The sequence below is a fragment of the Macrotis lagotis genome, chromosome 1 (assembly GCF_037893015.1).
Source record: "Macrotis lagotis isolate mMagLag1 chromosome 1, bilby.v1.9.chrom.fasta, whole genome shotgun sequence".
NCBI lineage: Eukaryota > Metazoa > Chordata > Mammalia > Peramelemorphia > Peramelidae > Macrotis > Macrotis lagotis.
The window spans coordinates 164,598,441-164,604,423 of record NC_133658.1 but is presented as its reverse complement, the minus strand read 5'-3'; the positions used below and the strand labels follow the sequence as shown (position 1 = coordinate 164,604,423).

Genomic DNA, 5,983 nt, shown 5'->3' with positions numbered 1-5,983 from the left:
GGGTTTATCAAACAGCAGCTTAAAATAATCATGTCCTGTTTTTACACCTAGTCTATTCCACTGGTCCACCACTCTATTTCTTAGCCAGTACCAAACAGTTTTGATGACTGATGCTTTATAATATAATTTCAGATCAGGTAGGGCTAAGCCACCTTCTTTTGCACTTTTTTTTCATTAATCTCCTGACAATTTGTGACTTTTTATTTCTCCATATGAATTTACTTACAATTTTTTTCTAACTTATTAAAGTAATTTTTTGGAATTTTGATCAGTAGGGCACTAAACAAATAGTTTAGTTTGGGTAGAATTGTCATTTTTATTATATTAGCTCTACCTATCCATGAGCAGTTGATATTTGCCCAGTTATGTAAATCTTATTTAATTCATGTGAGAAGTGTTTTATAATTGTTTTCAAAAAGATTCTGAGTCTGTCTTGGCAAATAGACTCCCAAGTATTTTATATTGTCTAAGGTTACTTTGAATGGGATTTCTCTTTCTAGCTCTTCCTGCTGTATCTTGCTAGACATATATAGAAAAGTTGAGGATTTATGAGGGTTTATTTTATAACCTACAACTTTGCTAAAATTGCTAATTGTTTCCAGTAGTTTTTTGGATGATTTCTTGGGATTCTCTAGGTAGACCATCATGTCATCTGCAAAGAGTGAGAGTTTTGTCTCTTCCTTCCCAATTCTAATTCTTTTAATTTGTTTTTCTTCTCTAATTGCTGATGCTAACATTTCTAATACAATATTGAATAGCAGTGGTGATAAGGGGCACCCTTGTTTCACCCCTGATCTTATTGGGAATGCCTCTAGCCTCTCCCCATTGAATATAATGCTTGTTGATGGTTTCAGATAGATACTACTAATTATTTTAAGGAACAGTCCATTTATTCCTACACTCTCTAGTGTTTTTATAGGAATGGCTGCTGTATTTTGTCAAAAGCTTTTTCAGCATTTATTGATATGATCATATGATTTCTGATAGGTTTGTTGTTGATATGATTGAGTATACTAACAGTTTTCCTAATATTGAATCAACCCTGCATTGCTGGAATAAACCCTACTTGATGATAATATATTATCCTAGTGATAACTTGTTGTAATAGTTTTGCTAAGATTTTATTTAAGATTTTTGCATCTAGGGGTGGCTAGGTGGCATAGTGGATGAAACACCGGCCTTGGAGTCAGGAGTACCTGGGTTCAAATCTAGTGTCAGACACTTAATAATTACCTAGCTGTGTGGCCTTTGCCAAGCCACTTAACCCCATTTGCCTTGCAAAAAACCTAAAAAAATAAAATAAAAAAAGATTTTTGCATCTATATTCATCAGGGAAATAGGTCTATAATTTTTTTCTCTTTTTAACTCTTCCTGGTTTAGGTAACAGCACCATATTGGTTTCATAGAAAGAGTTAGGCAGAGTTCCATCTTTCCCTATTTTTCCAAAGAGTTTATATAGAATTGGAACCAATTGTTCCTTAAATGTTTGGTTGAATTCAGTTGTGAATCCATCAAGCCCTGGACATTTTTTTCTTAGGGAGTTCAATGATGGCTTATTGAATTTCTTTTTCTGAGATAGGGTTGTTTAGGTATTTAATCTCTTCTTCATTTAACCTGGGCAACTTATATTTTTGTAAATATTCGTCCATTTCACTTAGATTATCAAATTTATTGGCATAGAGTTGGGCAAAATAATTTCAAATTATTACTTTAATTTTCTCTTCATTGGTAGTGAGTTCACCTTTTTCATTTATGCTGCTAGCAATTTGGTTTTCTTCTTTCTTTTTTTAAATCAAATTGACCAGAGGTTTATCAATTTTATTGTTTTTTTCATAATACCAACTTTTGGTTTTGTTTATTAATTCAATAGTTTGTTTTGCTTTCGATTTTATTAATTTCTCCTTTAATTTTTAGAATTTCTAATTTGGTATTTAATTGGGGATTTTTGATTTGTTCTTTCTCTAATTTTTTTAGTTGCATGTTTAGTTCATTGATTTCCTTTTTCTCCAATTTATTCATGTAAGCATTTAGAGCTATAATATATCCCCTGAGAGTCACTTTGAATGAATCCCATAAGTTTTGGTATGTTGTTTCATTATTATCATTATCTAGGATACAATGGTCAATTCTTTCTATAATTTGTTTTTCGGTTCACTCATTTTCTAAAATGAGGTTATTCAGTTTCCAATTTGTTCTGGGTCCATATCTCCTTGGCCCAATATTGTATATGACTTTTATTGCATTGTGATCTGAGAAAGATGTATTCACTATTTCTGCCTTTCTTTAGTTGATCATTAGGTTTTTATGTCCTAGTCCATGGTCAGTTTTTGTATAAATTCCATGTACACCCGCCCCCTTCCAGCTATAAAGAGAGAGTTTAAGTTTACCATCTGGGATTTCTAACCAATAACCATAATTATCACACAAAAGTTTGCAATTGTTTTAAATGCTTTGTTACAGCAACAGCAAAGTGTACAGAGAGAGGGGAAACATTAAATATCCTTTTCATTTTTAAAATGTTTGGAAATATGTACAACTTTGATACAGTTTCAAGGTGCTCATAAGAACTATGTTCACATTACATAAACCAGGTAAAATATCTAGAGCACCCATACTCCAATTTTAAAAAAGTTAAATCTGCAAATGCAGTAGATACTGTATCAATAAGAGTGGTTTAATGTTTCCCCAATTCTATTATATTTAAGGCAAATACAGTTTTATTCATCATCATCTTCATCTTCTTCTTCTTCCTCTTCTTCCTCTTCTTCTTCCTCCTCCTCCACCTTTTTCTGAGAAGCTTTAGCTGTTTCCTTTGTACTATCAAACTTTCCTTTGGATTTATAATCTGCGACATCCTTTTCATATTTTTCCTTCAGTTTTGCTGCCTTACTGTTGTATGGCTGCTTTTCACTATCATTCAGATTATTCCACATCTCACCAAGTTTTTTTTGCTACATCCCCAATGGATATTCCAGGGTTTGTAGATTTTATTTTGGGATGAAATTCTGAACAGAATAGGAAGAAGCCATATGGGGGTCATTTAGGAGCATTAGGATCCTTTTATTCCTCCCCTCCTTTATCTGGTCCATAATCCTTCATTTCCTTGTCATAAAGCAACTTATCAGCCTTAGCCATATCATCAAACTTGGAATTTTCTTTTCCAGACATGCTCTTCCATCTTTCTGAGCAGTTCTTTGAAAATTCTGCAAAGTTGACAGGAACTTCAGGATTATTTTTTTATGTTCCTCACAGCATGTTTGTACAAATGTTCCTTACAGCATGTTTGTACAAAGAAGGCATAAGCAGACATTTTGCCTTTTGGTTTCTTTGGGTCACCTTTAGCCATCTTTAGTGTAACTGTATTGTTTGCTGTATCTGTGTCTTGATTTCTCACAAAGTTATCAGCTTCCTTTAGCTCCATTCTACATCTGAAGTATTTGTTTTCTTCAGAGAGCTTTCTTAACTCCATTTCCATCTGGCCAATTCTGCTTTTTGAAGCATTCTTCTTGTCAATAACTTTTTGTTTTTTATCCATTTGACCTAACCCGGTTTTTAACATGTTATATTTATCAACATTTTTTTGGATCTCCTTGACTAAGCTGCTGACTTCATTTTCATGTTTTTCCTGCATCTCTCTCATTTCTTTTCCCATTTTTTTCTTCTATCTCCCTAATTGATTATCAAATCTTTTTTGAGCTCTCTCATAGCCTGAGTCCAACGTCTATATTTCTTGGAGTCTTTAGAGGCAGAAGCTTGGACTTTCTCTTCTTCAGATTGAGTATTTTGTTCCTCCATGGGACCAAAGTAATTGTCTATGGTTAGGTTCATTTTTTTTCCTGTTTACTGATTTCCCCATCCTATGCCTGGTTTTGAGGTGCTTCATGAGCTTTTGAGTTTCATTGGGACACCCCCACACACAAGGAACTCAGTGTGTGAGGCTCTGACTGGTCTGTGAACTCACCCCTCTGCTCCAGAAGCTGTGAGGGGGGGAGGGTCCCTGCTCTGTGGGGGAACTACACTGTGACCAGGGTCTGAATACAGTCACAGCCCCAGAGTCCTGTTCCAGGAACAGAGGACAGATCTTGGCAGTCTCCCTCCACTCCCTTACCTTCCTTGGGCTGAGCACTGAGGGCACAGCTGCCTAGAAGCCTGCTTCTGTTTTCTCAGATCTGGGATGCACTGAGTGCTGGGATGCACTGAGTGCTGGGGTGTGCTGAGGGCCTGGGTAGAACAGAATGCCGGCAGCTCTGAGGGCCTGAATTTTGCATTTGCTGTGGCAGAGGTCTCCCTGGGAATCTTCCAAGTTGTGTTTGGTGCTCCCGGGGTGTAGGTCAGTAACCTGCTTCTGCTGCCTCCAGGAACCAGCACTCCCAGCCACCCTGAGGTTGTTCCTGGGAGGCTGAAGGTCCTTCGCTCTGGTGATGTGCCACTCCTCCTATCCCATGGAATAGAGCTTCCCACTATTTTCCAGGTTACCTTGGGCTGGAGAATTGCCTCATTAGATCTTTCTGTGGGTTCTGTCATTCATAAATTTAGTTAGAGCCATAATTTTAAAGTTTTGAAATATTTTATAGAGAACTCCTAAGAGAAGCTCTTTTCCTGCCACCACCTTGGCTCCACTCTTAAAATATTTCTTAAGAGTAAATGTCTGTTTTAAAAACCATTTTTATTACATTTCTATACAGACAACTTTTAGCAGAAAAGAAACAAAGACTATATATATACATATATATATATATATATATATATATTAATGGAAACAGAAGTAAAGGATGATTACCCTGTAAGATGAAAATAAATTTTAAATTTAATATTGCTAATGAGTAAAACATTAATTGTTGTTATTCAGTTGTTCACTTGTGTCTGACTTTTCCTTACCCCATGGATGATAGCATATCATTCTTTTAACTGGTTCTATTTCCCAATGTCCATTCAAGCTCATGATTGTTGCTACCATGAAAACATCTATCCCATCCTCTGCCATCCCCCTTTATTTTTGTCTTCAATCCTTCCCAAAATCAATTTCTTTTCTGGTGAGTCCTTCCTTCTCATAATGTGATCAAAGTATTTAAGCTTCAGCTTTTAGAATTTGACTTTTTAGTAATTAATTTGATCTCTTTGTTGTCCAAACAACCTTCAGAATTCTTCCCTAGTAGCACAATTTGAAAGTATTGATTCTGCTCTGCTCAACTTTTCTTAAAATTCAACTTTCAAGGTCATACATTGCACCTCAAAAAATGATAATTTTGACTGTATAGACCTTTGTTGGCAAGACGATGGCCTTGCCTTTTAGTATGCAATCCATACTAAGATGTAGTTTTCTTATCAATAAGTAAGGACCTTTTAAATTCATTACTGTAGGCACCATCTGCTGTGACCTTTGAGCCCAAGATTATAAAATCTGGTACTGCTTCCATTTATTCTCTTATTTCTCAGGAATTGATGGGAGTTGCCAAGGTCTTAACTACTTTTTTTCTGCTGTTAAGCTTCAAGCCAGCTTTTATACTCTTCTCTGTTACTCTCATTAAGAGGCTTTTTAATTCTTCTTTGCTTTCTGCCATCAGAGTGGCATCACCTACATATGTAAGATTGTTTATATTTCTCCTGAGAAGCTTAATTCTAGCTTTTGATTCATCCAGCTTGGCATTTTGCATGATGTACTCTGCATATAACTTAAATAAATAAGGTGACAGCATTCAGGCTTGTCATACTCTTTTTCCATTCTTAAACTGGCCAATTTGTTTAATTTTCTATTCAAACTGCTGCTTCTTGAATTCCATACAGGCTCCTCAGGAGACAAGTAAGATGATCTGGTACTTCCATCTCTTCAAGGAATTGTCATATTTTGTTGCATTACACACAGTTAAAAGTCTTAGTGTAGGCAGTGTAGTAGGAATAGATGTTTTTCCTAGAACTCTATTGCTTTCTCTATATTACAGTTTACATTGGTAATTTGATCTATAGTTCCTCTGCATCTTTGAAA

At 35.5% G+C, this 5,983-nt stretch overlaps 1 pseudogene; it reads right to left on the bottom strand.

The window, feature by feature from the left end:
• Positions 1 to 2,312: 2,312 nt before the first annotated feature.
• Positions 2,313 to 3,446, bottom strand: LOC141514639 (high mobility group protein B3 pseudogene; annotated as a pseudogene).
• Between the last annotated feature and the right edge of the window lie 2,537 nt (positions 3,447 to 5,983).